This window comes from Mastomys coucha, unplaced genomic scaffold (assembly GCF_008632895.1).
Source record: "Mastomys coucha isolate ucsf_1 unplaced genomic scaffold, UCSF_Mcou_1 pScaffold1, whole genome shotgun sequence".
NCBI lineage: Eukaryota > Metazoa > Chordata > Mammalia > Rodentia > Muridae > Mastomys > Mastomys coucha.
This window is the reverse complement of record NW_022196891.1, coordinates 19,593,155-19,612,286: the sequence shown is the minus strand read 5'-3', so window position 1 is coordinate 19,612,286 and position 19,132 is coordinate 19,593,155. Positions and strand designations below refer to the sequence as shown.

Genomic DNA, 19,132 nt, shown 5'->3' with positions numbered 1-19,132 from the left:
CACCCAAAGAAACAGTGACAGCATGCACAAGACCTGTACAAGTTTAAGCCAATCAAAATCTCAGCATGGGGGTATTGGACATGACTCTGGGCACAAGTTCTACCCTATGGGAGAAGCTATTTGCTTTTGATATTGGGATCTAGACTGACTCAAGACTTTTTCAGAAGTCCCTACGAAAGTACACACTTGTTCTGTGACCTACTCAGGAACAGACATGGTAAGGTCCAGTATGTGGTTGGAGCCTGGGCTTGTAAGGAGTTAAGGTTTTGGTTCCTTGGTCAAGCTTTCTTCCCTGAAAAGCTGTTGTTATCAGTCCTTAGCAGCTGTGTCTGAAGTACTCCATGTTCTCTCTGCCAGTATTGTCTGACTTAGTTCTCTAGTGACCTTGGCTGGTTTTCCCTTGCAAACAGTACACAACATACTGGACTTAATAAATGTATGCCAGACCTCTTGATACAATCTCTTGTGTTTGTCTCCTTTATTGTCTATACTGGGGCATTCCACTTAACACTTCAACAATAAGGACCTTATACCTGCAGTTTAAGGTCAAATTCCTACCTGCATGGAGAGGGAAATTCAGTCAATGGAGTGAACAGAGCATATTAAAGACTCTGAATGGTGGGTCCTTGTTGAAGAGTAGTTGATAAACACTGAAAGGATAAGATTTGATGTAAAGCTCTACAGCTTGCATTCCAAAGCCTTATTTTAACTGTATAGCAGTTCAAAGTGTAGTTTATGGGAAGAGAGGAACTGCATTACCTCCCTGGCATGGATTTAAAAATATAGATCTGTATAAAAGATTTATTTTATTTTTAATTATGTATATCATAGATACCCATAATACACATATATTTTTGTACACATAACTACAGGTGCTCACATAAACCAGAGTTCTTGAATAGACCCTACAGCTACTATTATATGTGGTTGTGAGGCACTGTGTGCCAGTGTTAGGACTCCATACCAGTTCATGTTGGACATGCTGAGCCATCTGTCCAACCCCTTAAACATGGTTCTTTAGTTACACTGGGTACTTTTTACTTCTATAGCTTTTGTTTTTAACTTTAGAAAGTACTGCTCTTTGGTTGTATATAACCAAGCACAGTACACCTGACTGATAAAACAAATACATGCTTTAATGTGTAATTCAGGATCTCTAGTTTCTCAGTCATGAATGTTATATTCCAGAATTTACCTTTCTTTTTCTTGCTAACATGGAGCTAGTACTTTTGGGGGTTGTAGTAACTCACCTCTTCCTTTCCCACCTATTTCTTTATGTTGGAAGAATCCATGCAGTAATAAGTTCTATACATTCTAACTCATGCTTTCTATTTTATTAGTAATAAAATTTTCTTTATACTCTTTTGACTATATATGTATACCAATGTCCATAGATATACCAATGTTTTCTTTTTTCATGGTATTTGACTAAGGGTGTTGAAAGTAGAGAATTACACATTTATTGACATTTTCCTTAAACTTTAAATAAAATTTTCTAGTGTCTCCTGTTCTCCAGAAATACAATGGGAAGGATCAGTTACACCATTTGTCTTTTGATAGGAAAGTAAGTGAAGTTAGAAAAATGAACATCTTATGCTTTACTAGTCTACTTAATTTTTTTACAGCTGTGATAAACCACTGACCAAAAAACAAGTTATGGGGGTAATGTTTATTTAATTGTGTAGCTTACAATCCATCATAGAGGCAGGGTAGGGCTGGACGTCAAGGCAGGCACCTATGGCAGGAACTAAAGGGGAGAAGTGTAAGAAAATTGCCTAGCACCCCCACTCCCATGTCCCACAAGGCTTTTATACCTTGCCTTCTTTGTCACCCCAGGAACACCTGACAAGAGTGGTACCATCAACAGTTACTTGAGCCTCTACATCAATCACTATTTAAGAGTATGTGTCCCCTTCCAGCTTGCCTATAGGCAAATTTGATGGTAGTGTTTTCCCAGTTAAATTCACTCTTTCCAGATGAGTCTAGTTTGTGTCAAGTTGACAAATAACTGTTCATTATATTGACCTTTTAAGATGGAATGCTACAAAGTGATGAGCCAAGTGTTCTGACAGAAGCTCTCCTTGTTTGTGGTGATCTTGCTTAAAATACCTTTTCACATAGGTATAGTGGGGAGGATATCCCAGTATGCTTGTAAGAGTTGATTTTCAGTTTCCTCCCTGTTAGGCCTTTCTTCCCTTGTTAGTCCCTCCCTCTTTCTCTCCCCTTTTCCCTCCATCCCCCACCCTCCCTTCTTTCTGTTTCTTTTTCCTTCTTCCCTTCCTTCCTCCTCCCTATCTCTTATCCCCCTTGCCTCTCTCTCATTCACAACTTGTTTAGAGTAACAGCTCATGTTTGAGATGACAGTGTTGGGGCTGGGAACAAGAGTCAAGTGGGTAAAGGACTTGCTGAACACTTATGAGGATCTGAGTTCAGCTGCCCAGCACCCACCTAAAAGCTTGGCATTGCAGTCAGGCTGCAATCCCAGCACTGCTTGCTGGTGGGAGGGAAGATGAAAAAGGCAGATGCCAGCAACTGACTGCTCAGAAAGTCTCACCAAAATGAGCATCAAGTTCAGGCTCAATTTCAGATTCAGTGAGGAGATGCTGTCTCTAAAAAAAAAATAAAAGGTGGAATGACAGAGGGAGATGCCTGACATGGACATCTGGCTTCCACTAATGTGCAGGGAAGAAGAGAAGAATTGGGATTGGGGAGAGGGAGAAAGGAGAGAGAGTAGAGATGGGCAAAGGAAGAGTAGAGAGATGAAAGAGAAGAGGGGAGAGAACAGATTCATTTGAGGTTTCAGGTTCATTGAGCAGGATAGGTTGTGACTGATTCAGTGTGATGTTTATTTGTTAACACGTGTTCTTCTGGGTTCTATTGCTTTATCCTTTTAAATAGTTAACTAGGCTATTAGTAGCCACCAGTACAATTTTTCTAATTTAGCATATATACCATTTTTATTAACTCTATTTTTTCAAACGTTGGAAAGTAGAACTTGAGCTCAGTCAGTGCCAATAGGACCTATAAGTAGCAAGGTTAATTATTATACAAGGGCAGGGTGTGTGTGATGGATTAAACATGAAGGCCTAGCCAACTAGCCTTAAAGGGTATCAGGCTTTCTGTTTCCAGACTCCTTCTATGGTCACCAATATCTACAGGCAAAGAAGTGAGCTCATTAGAAAGAACTTAGTCATGTGAACTCTGTGGCAGCTGAACTCTGCTTTCTTATCAGACTATCTTTATAGTAATATGATGCAGGAGGATTGGAGGAACACACTGCCCTGTGTGTCTCAAAATAGCACAATATCCTCAGTTCTGTCTGAAAGATAAACTCTCACCAAAAAAAATCTCAGTAGAAAGGGTTGCATGAGTTGAAAGAGACCAATTGTTCTCAAGATCCCTAATGTTGTGACTCTTTAATGCAGTTCTTCATGTAGTGGTGAGGAACATAAATTTCTATTGCTATGTCAGGTGTAATTTTGCTACTGTTATGAATCATAATGTAAATATATATTGCTCAGAATATCTGACATGTGATATCTGTAAAGAGATAATTTGATACCCCCAAGGGGGTATGACCCACAGGTTAAGAACCACTGATCTGGTCTCTTCTTTATTGGTTTGTGTTTGCTTGGCTGTGTTTGGTTTGTTTGTTTTTTTCCATTGGTGGTTCTGGCAGTTGGCTCAAAGTATCTGGAAAGGCAAGCCCTGGTTCTACTTCTGAGTCTCACATTCAGCCCTTAAAAAAATCCTTTTATTTGTAGTGTTCTCTTGTCTGAGCTGACTATCAGCATGATCATTTGATTTACATATTCAGAACCTTACCATTGTAATTGGTCATTACTTCTTTTTGATACTTAGCAAAGCTCCTGCCCTAAGTGCTATAATTCTCTCTGTAAAGTTGCCTTCCACCTTGTTTTGAGGGGAAGCAGGGTATCTTGTGGGCCTAGAGCTCTGGAAATAGGGTTGTGTTCCTGGGAGCCTCAGTGATCCTCCTGTCTCTGTCTCTATTTCTCCAGTCCTGGTATTCTAAGAGAATGCTACTACACCTGAATTGTTTTTTTTTTTTTAACATCAGTTTTTATTTGGTGATAGGTTATTTCTCCACCAGGGAAATGAGCCAATTCAAGCCAGATTAGAATATATTAAAGGCAGGGTTATTGGGTCGGAGGTAGGGGTGGCAAGGCTACTGACATTAAGGACTAAGGTCAGGGAAGTTGCCCTGGGAAGCGAGGGAATAGATGAGGGAAAGAGAAGGAGAGGAAGGGCAAACATTAAGAGAGAAAAGAGGAAAAACAGAAAGAGACTAAGTGTCTGGATTGTATAGGGAAGAACCCCTGGGGCGAGGCAGACCAGCCACTGGGCCAGGTAGGGACTGAGGGATGCTGGGAGAACCTGGAGGCCAGGTCTGCTTTGATATGTAAAGTATGCACTTCAGTCCCTTGTCCAATACTAAACATCCTCAAATTTGAAAGGATCCACTGAGATAACCACCCAAGCCCTTTAATATTTTATTTCTTGACTATCCTCTTGACAGTCTTTTGTTCAGAAAGTAAAAAGATTCTGACATCTTGACCTAGAAGTCTACATTTTTATGTGTTTTATAAATGTGTCAACTTGTTTCAATATGTAAAGTGTTCGAATGTAAAACTGAACCATTGTGGCAAGGACCTTTGGTGAGCTACTTTATATTCTTGTCACACATCTTTATTTGAGGTTATAAAACAGTTTCCTGTGATTTTTATTTGTTGAAAATTGCTTATGATCATCAATAAAATGTTCCCATAGTAATGGCTGTTGAAACCGTAGAGCAGTCAGTTTGGTGGATGTTAAGGTAACTCAGCATAAGAGGCAGAAGTTGCCATTTTATTTGAACAAAGTGGCACACGGGAATTCTCTTCTTTCTGTTTTAAATTTTCTCCTATGCAAATCGAACTAGACTTGATGATTTGGGACTTTATTGTTTAGATGTGATATTTTGGGATCTCATTAGTCTAAGAATTTTTGAATTGCTAACTTTTAGTTCACAATCAGAACAGACTATGATATGATAGACATGCAGAGATGGTTATAATTTGAACTTAAAGGTCAACATATAATTTTGAGTGTATTAATTACATTTCTATCACTATGATTACATATAATGATCAAGGAGAAAGGGGTCTATCCTGACTTACAGTGCCAGGAGGGTAAAAGCATCCCTCATAGCAGAGAAGACATGGTTGCAGCAATGGGAAGCCAGGTAATCAAATTTTAATTTCCATGCAAGGAACCAAGAGTGAAGAAGAACAGGAAGTAAGATGAGGCTGTAAACTCTTATAGCCCAGACATAGTGGTGTACTTTCTTCAGAAAGACTTTATCTTCTAAGAGTTCCATAGTCTTCCCAAATAGTACCACAAACTAGGTTCAAATATTTAAATACCAGAGGCCATGGGGAACATTTCTCACTCAAAGTACCATGCTTAGTCCTATAAGAGGTGGATGTGAGTACCATCTGTATTTTACTGTTTTTTTTTTTTTTTGTTATAACTCTTTTAAAATAGATTTCTTTAGCACATTTGGTTATATAAAACTCAAAGCTTATGAAAATATAGAACTTTATGCAAAAGTTACAAAACTGGACCCTGCAAGCTGATTCTAGTCAAATGTTTATGGTATTCTATTGATAATAAAATAAATGTTTTGATGCAAGATGAAGATTGAGTCTCATCATGCACAGTCACATTTGTGCCTGTTGAATTCTTCCATGACCACTTGTTCTTCCCATGTGCAAACTTGGAGAAAAAAACTTGTTATTCTCCCCAAACTAGGGCCTTACACACAACACTTGCTGTGTCAGGGGACATTTTCTCAACTTCAGAACTGAATCATTTTATTTTTACCATGTCTCCTACGCCACCTCCTTTATGTATCCTTCCTATTCATAGCTCAATATTCCTTTGCCTATGAAGGTTCTCTCCTAATTGTTCTTCATTATTCTGCTGCTTCTTACAAAGCCCTGTAATGACTCCTATTATCATTTCACTCTTCATACAAATCCATATGAAGTTTGATTTTCCATGCGTGTCTGTGTGTGTGTGTGTGTGTGTGTGTGTGTGTATCAGAGGTGATTGACATCATGTATCTTCCTCAGTAGTTCTTTACCATACTTTGGACAGAGTCTCTCTTACTACACCTGGTGTTCAGCAGTTGGTTTGAAGAGCTGCTCAGAGAATCCCAGGATATACATGCCTCTGAACTCTTCCTTCCACTGCTGAGGTTACAAACTTGCAATGCTAAGCCAAACTTTACACATGAAGTGTGGACACACACTCACATCTTTATGCTCGTACAGCAAACACTTTACTGACGGATCATCAATACCCCAGCACTAATAACACTTTCTTTGCTTTGCATTATGGGAAACATGAGAGTCCACCTTCCAGGTTCATGATCTTATTGTGAAAGAATATATAAACAGACTCAGAGAATTTATTTGATTCAGAGAGAGAAGAGTGTCCTTAGTGTCAAAGTCAAGGCTTGTGGGGACGAGATAGAAAAGAGGGGGTTATAGAGTTACACACTTCTTTTTTGTATGTTTGAAACAGAGTCTCATGTAGCCCAGGTGACCTGTATTCCCTGTATAGTCAAGGGTGACCTTAAATTTCTGTTATCTGAGTCTCTACTTCCTGGGTGATGCCATAATAGGCATGCAGCAGGACACCTGGAGGAAGTGACAGTTTATTAGAGTACAGGTAAGTAAATAGAACTTGGAACCACAAGCTACAAACAGAAGAGACACAGAAAAGAAACACAGAAAGAGTAGGGTATGTATTGTATTTGTTTTTTGTCATTTTTATCAAAGAGGATGACATGAGATCTGAAAGTGAAAGCAATAGCCCACCATTTTGGAATATTCTTGATATAATATATATATGCCTTGTGTCTTACTTCATGGTAGAACCGTAACGGAAACAAGAAATTTTATGTACACAACTGAAACTGTCACCAAATCAATATATAATATATACAGAAATACCCTTGAAGAGGCAAATACAAAGTTTTTATATACACATTGCACAGAGACAGAATGTGATTGTATGAGGTATATTCTAAAATAACATTATAAATGAAAATCAGGTTGGGTTCTCTCTAAATGTATTAATCACAATGTCTCTGACATTTCCTTATGAAATTGCTAAGCATGTTCACCTAGCAAAATCTTTCCTCATTATAGTACTGCCTTACCTTGGAGATGTGACAAAATACCTGACCTAAGCCATTAAAATAAGGAAAGTCTTATTTTGGCTCAAAGTTCAAGACTATAGTTTATCCCAGAAGGGAACTCATGTGGCAAGAACAGAAGCATCTGCTCTCACTGCATCAGTAGTCAGAAAGGAGAGTCAGATGAATGCTGGTACACAGGTTACTATCCCATTTTTATGGAACTCAGGACCCCAGGCAGTTGAATGATACACCCATGTGTATGGGATGCCGCTAACTTCATTTATCCTAACCTGTGATGGTCCTGCTGACTACATTGAGACAGCAGCTCGGCTCGGCTCACCAGGGGTCTGGAGCCAGCTAGGGATTAAGCCAGAACCGGGAGCCCAGTATTCATTATGGACTAAAACTTTGATCCGCCCTCCTGCCTGGAGTCCTCGCTTTGATATGCTCGATTCCTGTTCTCACCTATGTGCTAAAGACATGACTGTTTCGCCTCAAGTACAAATTTCCCGTTTCTCTAAGTAAAGATTACACCATGATAAGCATCCTTTCTTGGTGTGGTGTCTCTTTCTTTTAACCCGCTTATTTCCACAGAAACTCGACTTCCCCAGTTCGTGAATCACCCACGGTATGAAGTGAAACTGCGGGCCGGTTTCCTTCACTAACCAAGGCGATTCCCTACAGGTAGGCTCAGAGTTTTCTCTCCTGGGTGATTTGATATTTTATCAAGTTGACAATAAAAATTAACCTTCACATTAATAAAAATCTATATACTAAGGACCTGGATTCAGTGATTCAGAATGCTCACTACTCTCCTAACTGACCTAAGATGTTTCCCAGAACCCACATTAGGAAGCTCGTAATAACTTTTAACTATAGCCCCAGGGAACTTAATACCCTTTTCTGGCCTTTGGACACCTACAAGTATGTGCCCACAAAAACACACCCAAGTATACACAATAAAACAAATACGGAAAAGATACATTGATGGTATTTTTATCTCGTTCATAAGAAAAACGAAGTGGGATTTTGCCATAAATCCTGACTATATTCAAGGACGCTAGCACCCCACGGATCTGATGAAGAGCACCCGACATTCTGAGTCATGAACAAGAAGAAAGAACAGAGCACATACCAGGATCACCCAGAGCGAAAGGCCCCTATGTAACATATTAACCAATGCCCTTCACTAGTGTGATGATGATGGCCTCCTTTGCAATAGCTCTCCTTTAGTAACTAAAAGTTACTCTGTGTATGGTCTGTGCATGTACATATATGCATGTTTGTGTGTGTTTATGTGTGTGTGTGTGTTTGTAGGTACATGTTATCTGTAGACTAGAGCTTGATACTGGGTCTCTTGCTCTATGAAGGTCCGCCTTATAAATTGACGCGGAGTATCTCATCTGAACCTGCAGCTTACCAATGCAACTAGTCTAGGTACCCATTTTGCTCTCAGAATTCCACAACTATTGTTTACATGATGGCATTTTGGGGGTCATTTTCTCTCACTGGACATTTATATGGGAGGTGGGGATCTGAACTCAGATCTTCAATCTTGTACGTCAAGTGCTTCACCCACTAAGCCATTTTTCCTGCCCTTAGAACAAAGTCCTTAATGAATATACTATTATACTTTCTTATATTGTATTTATTCTGGTTATTAGTGGTACAAATGGGGCTACTTCAATTAAAAGTAAAACCTCAAATGGATTTCAGTAACATTTATAGTTTCTTTATTGAAATAATTACATACAATATAGATTTATACAGACTTTATTTCTTTGAGTGAAGGTTCATCTGTCATTCATGTGCTTTAGTAGTATTTTATTTTGACCAAATTTCAATACATGCCTCCTACTTTACTTGGATGTCTGTTGTTTCAAGAGAGCCACTTGCAGCTATAATGTATAGCTACCAGGTATCTGTGTCTTTTCTGAGCCAATATATTCTATGTATTTGTCCATCAACAATTTTCAGTATCTTGTGTTTAATGGTATGTATAGTTCTGGTGGAGAAGAAAGGGAGGGAAAGTAGTTTGACTCATACAAAATATAGTTTTTCTTCTATCTTAATATGTATGTATATATATATATATATATATATATATATATATTTGTATGTTTATATGTATATGTAAAATGCAAGGGATTAAGGGATGTTCCTGGATGACAATAGCAGGGAATGTGGTGAGAAGAAGTGAGATAGTATCAGAGACTCAGTTCCCAGCACCCAATCAGGCAATGGTTAGCATTGCTTCTAGGCTCCACTCCACAGTTACCTGGCAACAGCCAGGTATGCCTGACTTACTATAAAGGAGGCTGTTTGCCCCTTCTTACTCTCTTACCCTCTTATTCTCTCTCTTACCTGCTTATCCTCTCTGTTCTATCTCTCTCCATTCCCCTCCCCCATCTCTCTCCACATATTCCTGTCTGGCCTCTACTCTACTCCCTCCCTCTGTCTCTCTCTCTCCCTCTCTCTCTCTCTGTCTCTGTCTCTGTCTCTCTGTCTCTCTGTCTCTCTGTCTCTCTCTCTCTCTCTCTCTCTCCCTACATCACCCGGAGCAACAAGAGCTCACCCCATGGATGAGCAGAGTTGTTAGGAGACAGAAAACTGCTCAGGCATTGCTCTCTGTCCTGCCCCACAACCCCATGGATATTCTTCTTTTCCAAGCCACACACTTGCTCTGTGGCCACTGCTCATCCTTGCAGCCCTTACACTGTATTTTTCTGATTTGTCAGTATGCTCATCTTTGTCATGCTTTTGTGGTTCCATTCTAAGATACACAGCCATTGTTCTACAACTCCATTCTAAGGTAAAACGCATGACGCTTAGAGCCATCTTAACTAGGGACAGTCCTGTGGCTGCCATCTTTGCTGTGAGCAGATAAGGTTTTGCTATGCTTTTGCTTCAGTGCCACCTTAAATAAGGCCAGTCACATGGCTGGCTATAGTTTCAGTGCCATCTTTGTTATGAGCAGTCCCCAGTTCATTCCTTTTAGGAGTACAGCATGTCAAAGTCACTTAGCAATTAAGATAAGGTTTTCCTTCTAGTCTGCCTTGGTACATAATGATTTCTAAACAGTAAAAAAAAAAAAAAGTTAAAAATCACTGCCTTAAATATAGGATATCCTTATTTTTGCTATTGGCATAAAGGTAGAATGTGCTATTTATTTGCTAGATACATCTAGAACAAGTAACGAAACAAAGTTTGTCTAACTCAGACTTGCTCAATCTAGACTGACTCAATCTTGTCAGGAATCTGCTAAATGTAATGTTAAATGTTTAAACATATTCTGACAGAGACACCCTAATCAGGACAGTTTTCTCCCAAGGGTCTTCAAAGAAGATATGGGCACAGTGACAGGATTCTACCTGGATTGTGGTACAATGACCACTGAGAAACACTGCTTCATTGCCTTGCCTGCTGCCAGGACTTGGCTAATACTGTGGAAAGACAGAGGATATGCTAAGAGTTAAATGTCTCATATTGCCAAAGTCAAGGTGGGTTATTTCTCTAAAGTATCTACCCCACAGGAAAAAGCTTTTCCTTTTCTGGACCTGACAGCTACACTGACTCTATCCAAGTTGACATAGAGATGACAGGACCTAGATACTGTTTAAGTAGTGGACAATATAGACCAGCCTCTGTCATTTAAATTATAATTTATAATTTAATTTAATATTTAAAACATTCCACTATATAATTCACTTTTATAATCACAAGTTCAGTTACCTTTGGTTGCCTTGTAACTATAAACTTAAGATGTTTCTCATGCTAAACTATATGATCAACTATCAAATTCATAAGGCCAAAGTTTTGAGTTTCTTTTGTCTTTTAAATGTAAATTTGAAATAGTTTCTCATGAATATATATATATGTGTATATATGTATATATATATACATACATATATATTTACACACACACACAAATATATTCAGTCTACTAGACAAAAAGTAAAAACCCTTCTTGCTCCTTCTGTTCCACAAAAGGATTTGTCTTCCCTAATTTCATCTTAATGACTGTTCATGCTGTTAACAAATTTATCTCTTCTGTTAACTTATAAGCTCCAGGAAACCCACAGAAATCTACTTCTTATGGTCCAAAGAGACTCCATCCACATAAGTACATCTGCCAATCAGTTGCCTAAGTTCCTACTTGACCTAGCACCGAGGGTAGGATTTCTTTACTGTGCCCTGGTATTAGGACTCCCCTCATCCCCAACCACCCAAACCTAAGGGTTTCAAATGTACTTTCAAACTTACACCTGAGAAATTTTTTTTCTCCCAAGCATGCTTAGCTTTATTCTACACTTCTACTATATATGTACATGTTTCAGCATCTTGTCAAGTCCAGGCGTTTACTCAAAATCTCTATCCAGGATAGCTCCAAAGAAGCAACCCTCAGATACTCTAATCTAGTCTCACAGACACAGACACTTCTACTGAACCTGCTCATTCCTGTCCACAGATGGTTCTGCAGACCCTGGACAGCAAGGAGACAGCCAACTCTCCAACATCCCCATACCCATTTTCCTAAGTTTCCTAGAGATAAGTCACCCCAAAGTCAGCACGAAGTAACTAAAGATCACAATGGCCCTAGTCCTGCTTCACCATTGCCTCTTTCCAGTTTTTCCTTTCTTAACGAAACCAAAATGGAAGAATGTTAGCCTGAATCAATATAAAAGAGGCTGCGTGTTCCCTCTCTATGCTGTTACTCTCTTACTCTCCTAGCCTCTTATTCTATCTGTAGCCTCTCTCCCCATTTCCTTCCCCCATCTCTTTCCATGTGTTCCTGTTTGGCCTCTCCTCTACCCCCCCCCATTACCCCTCCCCCACCGCGGTCTCTCTCTATGTATCTTTCTCCTTCTGCTCTGTCTCTCTTTGTCTTTCTTTTTGTTTCTCTGTCTCTGTCTCTGTCTCTGTCTCTGCCTCTCTCTCTCTGTGTATGTGTGTGTGTGTGTGTGTGTTTGTGTTTGCCTTTCCTCCCTCAACTATCTTCCATATTCCCGAAATAAATGGTATTTCATACTATATCTGTCATATGGTTGATACCTAACTAAGTGGGAAGGGATGCCTTAGCATGGGCCCATAGAAGTACTCTCCCACTTCCACCTCAACCATATCCTGGTTCTTTCTTTTTTATAAACTACAACAGTGAGTCCCAACCACAGGTTCAGCTTAAGTCCAGCAATGCTGTCTTTGGTCTCCACAGGTATGTATACATATGCACATACATACGCAAGTAAAATTAAAATAAATCTTATAAAAGAGCAGTATTAAAGCAGTAGAAATTTAGAAAGGGCCTTTTCATGGTGGCTGAATCAGAGGAAAACTAAGGAGGTTGACAATGGCAAATTTTTAAGTTGAATGGAGTTAAGACAGATAAAAGTTATTGAACAGGAGTGTAGTTAAGAACCAAAATTATGCATGACATTTTTCTTTACTAGACATTTTTATATTTTTGAAATTGTCTTAAATAAATATGTACTTCTTAGGAAACGAGAAAAGAAGTTTGAAAACCACAGGTAGCCTTTTTGCTTAAAAAACCTTAGAACTAATTTCACACACAATTTAACTTTGAAATAAAATGATCCTTAATTCTACAGAAAAAAAATAATTTAAATAATGCAGGGTTCTTAAAGAGGTCCTTTCCTATTTTGTTAACCACAAGGACTTATTAGCATACATTATCCTATAATTTCTAGTCTAGAAAGAACATGGAAAGGTCACCCCCTTAATTTCCTTATCATCGCCTGAGATGGCATGAAATTATACAAGAATGATTAGAGTCCATCCTATCTTAGATTTTTTGAGAAGCTGCATGTCTCCCTTTGCTGTTGCCTTTTACCACTTAATAATGCATGGTTGAAGGAGTATTTTAAAATCTGTATTTAATAATAGTCTGAACAAAAGCTAAGAAAGAATGGCTGATTTTTAAAACTAGAGAGTGTTCTTAGCACCAGGATGCAATTTCTTGATGCCTTTTATCTTTCTTCACAATCAAGTGAAATTTCTACAAAGACTAAAAGGCTCCACTTTCCTTAAGAACAATCTTTCCACAGTGACTGAAATTCACTCTTACCCAGGGGCTCTTTCTCCCCAGGAGATTAGCATTCTAATGGGACAAGGATAAAAAAGGGCAGCGGAGGGAAACTTCTTCCTGCTCACAGAATGGAGTTTGTTAAATACCAGGCTCTTTCAGTTGTGACTTTTGGCTCTCAAACTATTCATTCTGTGTGAATGTATTTAATACCACTTATTGTAATTACTCTTCTGTTGCTGTAAGAAAATACCCGACAAAAACAACTTAAGGAATTGGCTCTTCATTTGTCCATTTAGTCCATCATGGTGGGGAATTTGTGGTACTAGGAACGTGAGGCAGCTAGTCAAATTACTACATCCACTGTCAGGAAGCAGGAAAAAAATAATGTTGGTACTCAGCTATCTCTCTTTTTTTATGTAGTTTTGGACACTTAGTCCATGGTACAGGTACTGCCCACTTTTAGAGAGGAGCTTCCCACCCCAAGCCCACCTAGGGACTCCTTCATAGACATGCTGAAGGACTAACGTATTGAACAATCCCTCCGAGGTGTACCTGGAGGCTTGACACCTACATGTGCTTGATCCTGTCAAGTTGACATCCAATATCAATACTACACGACTCTGAAATTTAACGTTTAGCAAGAACCAATGCAATCTGTCTTTCTTTATGTGACCTTGGAAAAAAAGGAAGAGGGTAACTTTCAACTGCCTTCCCAGCCAGAACCTGCCTAAGACATCTTAATTTTGGGCTTGGAGTGCTCTTCCCATGTCTTAGGCCCATCCTTTTCGCCATTGTCCTCACAATGTTCTTCTGTATTTAATACTGATAAAGGAATTTCATGTTTTTATACTTGGTTAAATCCCACCTCTTTCCTATGAGGCTTCATGAGTACTCTTACCACACTGAAAGTAAGAGGATTTCTCTGCAGTATGTAATTGCCATTTCTAAACACTAACCCTGAGGCTTGCTTATTTTCGAGAGCTAGAAGTATCAATTATACAATGATAAATTAAGAGACATGAACATAGGAGAGGCTCAGGAGATATTTGATGAACAAGTGATGAGACCCACAAAGACAGAGACAGAGAAAGTGTGAGAAAATATTAGTGTATTTGTAGTGAAATATTGTGTGTGTGTGTGTGTGTGTGTGTGTGTGTGTGTGTGCTAGCAAGGGATGTAAACACACTAAGTCTAGAGCTATACTAGTACCATAGATGTTTATTATTTGTTGTATACATGGAAAAGGAAGAGAGAGAAGAGAAGAAAGAGAAGAAAAAGGAAGGGAGGGAGAAAGAACACTCAATGGGTTTACTATGGCTAAGTCTTCCTGTTTTCCTATTAGGGATCATCCCATAGTATGATATTAGAAAAGCCCATTTGAGAACTAACTCTGATGGAGGCAAAACAATCCATTGACCAAAGTACGAAAATGGCCAGATACCCCTGCTTCTCCTAACCCACTGCTGTTTCTTTAACAATCATAACTAGGCTCTCTCTTCTCTTCTTTCTTCCTGGGTAAAAATTATTACACTTGGATTTGTCCATTTGCTTTTTCTATAACAAATACCTGAAGTTGGACCACTTACTGGTTATGAAATGTAGTTCATAGAGCTCATAGTTACTGAGATAAAAAGAGTGTGTCCCTGTCTCCTGAGTGGCTCTGATTCAGGAACTTAGAACCTATTACCTCACAAAGGACGAAGAAATCACCTGGTGAAATGGGAGGAATAAAGAGATTCAGAACTCAAGCTTCTTCTTTCAGAAAAACTCATTCTTGAGAGAACCTATTTGATGCATCTCTTATAGAAACACCACATTGCAAGTGGCAGAAGACTGGGTAACAGATCTTCCATGCTGGAGAGTACATTCACAATGTGTCAACATGTATTATTACACAATTGTCCAGATCGCTAACACTTCATGCAGAACTACAGCAAGCTTCCGGAATCCTCCACGGGTTAATTCAAGCTTCATTGCTTTCTGAATCCTTACTTCTCCTGAGGTGCTGTTTTTGGGGCCATTATTGCCTGAATGATCTATGATCCTCATAATCTCTGTTGAAGTGCATTAAGAGAATGAATGAACACATGAATGAATGAATGAATGAATGAATGAATGAATGAATGAATGGATAACAGCTCTTATATTTTGTGACTTTGGAATAACTTCTTACTTCTCTCAATTTCACATTAACATTTTGTTTTAATAAAATACCATGACAAAAGCAAACTAAGAAAGAGCTCATTTGCCTCATGGTAACAAAAGAAGTGCATTCCAATATGGTGGAGAACATGTTGTAGCATGAGCTTAAGACTGCCCAGAAATCCTCAAGTGAAGAACAATGAGTGGGGAGTTAGTATACAGTCTCAAAGACTTTCCCTAGTCACACTCTTTCTCTACCAAGGTCCTTGTAAAAATTTCATAACCCTCCCAAGAGCCACCACTATCCGGGGATGTAGTGTTTAGCTCATAAGCTTTTGTGTGACATTTCACACTCAAACCACAACAATTGGCTTCCAATAGTCACAGAATAAGAGAATAAACAGTTGCCTTTACTATTTTGCTTCCATCATTGTCCTATTCCTGGCTGGGATCACTTCGAGGGCAATCCACCTTCCATCCTAGCAGTGATGAATGCCTACACATGAACCCAGCCCTTGTAGCCCAACTGACAGTCAATTCTAAGCTCTAAACTTTCCAAACATTTCCCCTTCGTTTTTGTTCATCAGTGTGGATGAGAGCTGCTTTTTACAAATTACACGAGGCTAAGCATAGTGTTTGAAGTCTCAGTTCTTCATGTATTTTATTTAAATTTATCTACTTATCTTGCATGCGTGTATGTCTGCTATAGAGTACAGATGTAGCCTAGAGGACAGTTGCCTTGTGGGAGTTGATTCTCTCTTTCAGCCATAAGAACATTGAACAATGTCCTAGACATTGAACTCACATTGTGAGGTTTGCACAGTGGGTGCCTTTACCCATTGAGCCACCCGAATGGCCTCTAATTTATTACATTTATGGCTAATGGGATAACATTCCAAGGTTGTTATTATCAGAAAACCAATAGCAAGTTGTGGTGTGTGACATTTATTTATGGGAGCTAATATTTATTCCCTTTAGGAAGTAATACTTGGAAAAAATTTGTTTAGAAAATCTTTTAAATTCAGTAATATGTGGAGTTCTCAATGCTAATCACCAATATTTTACAAAGTTGAAATGCCATTTGTAAATTAACATGCCTTTTGCCACTAAAATTATGAACAGGGACTAGTTAGATTGCTCAGTGGGAAAGGAACTAGCTGCCAAGCCTAAGAACCTGAGTTTAATCCCCAAAATCCATACTGTGGGAAGTGAGAACTGACTTTCACATGTTGTTCTTTCACATTCACATATGTGTTATGGCATGTATGCCCTTTCTATTTTCATCATGCACACTATCCCTCTCCCAGACTCATACAAAAAATAAATATATATTTTTTAAAAAAATGGTAAATAATATTAGTCCAGGGGAACAATGGTTAACTTCAGTTGCATCTATGTCAGCAGCAACAAGAAAAAGAACAGATTGACAGCAAAGAAATGAACATGAGAGCATAGCCAGACCTTAAAATATATGTTTGTATAGCACAGGGTAATAAAGCAAATTCTAACACCAAGTCACAATGGTTGGATTTTTATTTTCTTTTTACTTCATTACATGCTTCTCTTAAAAAAATAATCTCATTTATGTGATTGTGTGTGTGTGTGTGTGCACATGTGTGTATTTACGTGTGATTTGCATGTTGAATCCTAAGCCGACAGAGGCCAGAAGTGATATGGAATTAAACATCTTGTGAACCTTCTGGCAATGGTATAGGAACTGAACTTGAGTTTTCTTACAAGAGCAGTTCAGACTCTTAATCTTTGAGCAATTTTCAACAGCCCATGTAAGAATTTTTCAGGTGCTTTGCCAAAAGTCAAAGAGTCAGGATGTCAGGTGACATCCCTGTTGGGTGACTGCAGGCAACACCAAGATTGGACTTATAACATACCTAAAACTCTCTTACCTATGTGTTCTGTGTGATTGCTTGAGTTTATTTCAGCACGTCCTGAGAAGGAATCTGAACCCCCAATGTAGTTCTGTAAAATAACTATAACAATACCTAAAAGTAAAGAAGAGAGTCTATTCTGCAAAGTTAGTGAATCCTGACTTTTGAGTTGAGCAGCAAGGGCGGGGGGATCTTGTTTCCTCTATAACCCAATGGAGCAGGACCCACTTTCTTCACACATGTTGTTTAGAGGAAGATTTAAGTTGCTCTTCAAACACGGAGCACATTAAAGTAGAAGAGAGCTGTTAGTAATGACCACTGAAGAATTCTCTAAGGTCTGGGTTTCCTGAGAAGTTGACACTCAATCACCGTGCTTCTCATAGGTAACCACAATGGTGGATTATCAGACTTCAGTGTGAAGACCTGAGCTTAGACACTGCCGATCTTGCTTAATTTCATTGGATCACAGAGGTCATAATTTCATGTTAGCATGGCCTTACATTAACATTATCTGATAGATAATTCCTTTGGATTAGATATTTTCCTCTTTGAAATATTAATGTTGGGGCTAGAGAGGCAGCCCCAAAGCCAAGAATGCTTGTTGTACGTCCAGATGATCTGAGTTCAGTTCCCAACATCACATCATGCATCTCACAATCACCTGTAACCTATAACCCTAGTGATGCAATTCTCTCTTCTGAACTCTACAGTTCCACTCACATACACACACAGTCATATATACATACACATCCATATACAGTGCATCGTAGTTAAACCAAACCTTAAAAGACCCTGGTAATTAGAAAAAAAATTACAATGAAGCCATATAGGATATTTGAAGAATCCATATTGAACTATTACTAAATTATGAAAAGGAAACAATCTTTATCATACAGCACAATAAGTTACATGTTTAGAATATGTACCATAAGAGCCACTTGTTTATAGCAACTTGGGGAAACAAGCTTTGATTCGAAGCTGTAATAAAACATTCAAATAAATATCATTCTTATTTGACATTTTTTCTATAAGGGGAAATAAATACATTGATTACTACACTGATAATCACACCTTGCTCTAGCTGCAGAGGGTATGCTGTAACAGGTCCATTGTACTGTGGCTTTTGGGTTATGAATAATGCTCTAATGAGTTGCCTTACTTTTCAAATTGATACTTAAGGCCTTGATTATGCTTCTAAGAATAGTGGATGTCTTCACCATGTCACTCAGGATTTCCCAAACATTTGGTATACCCAAAATCCAGGAACGTGTACTATGGTTACTTTTGTTACAGAGTTTAGTACTTGGCCTGGATATAAATACACATACAGCCACATCTAATGTGACATTCAATTTTATACAAAGGGTAGCAATTTAGTTTTGTACTAAGAAGGCAGCACATGTAAGGGCAGCCAAAACCTTGATTGTAGCACATTGGATGCAGGCAATTTTTCCTAGTCTTGGTGACAAGCAATATTGTCCTGAATATTTCACTGGACTCCTAGATACATTTTTTTTCATGTGGGTGTATAGTGGGTGTGCACACATGCATAAGTGTGTCCACACTAGTGTGTAAATGTGTACACATGGAGGCCAAAGCTTGAGGTCTTCAACTATTTCCCATTGTATGTTTTTAAGACAAGATCTCTCACTGAACCTAGTGCTCACTGGTTTGGATAGATGAGGTAGCCAGGAAGCATCAGGGACCCTCCTGTCTCTGCCTACCTCTGCCCTAGGGTTACCTCATTTATCTTTTTACATGGGTGCAAGGGATCTGAAGTCCAGTCTTCATGCCACTGACTTAACAACTATGCCATCTCCTCACCCACTTTCCTGTGTATCTTAACCTATGAAC

The 19,132-nt window shown here is 38.8% G+C and overlaps 1 long non-coding RNA gene across 1 annotated transcript; it reads right to left on the bottom strand.

Annotated features, from left to right (window-relative positions):
- Positions 1-1,654: 1,654 nt before the first annotated feature.
- LOC116070030 lies at positions 1,655-14,872 on the bottom strand. The gene is made up of 2 exons (XR_004110256.1): positions 14,837-14,872; positions 1,655-1,747 (listed from the first exon to the last, which is right to left on the bottom strand). It is a non-coding gene; the product is annotated as an uncharacterized LOC116070030 (long non-coding RNA).
- Between the last annotated feature and the right edge of the window lie 4,260 nt (positions 14,873-19,132).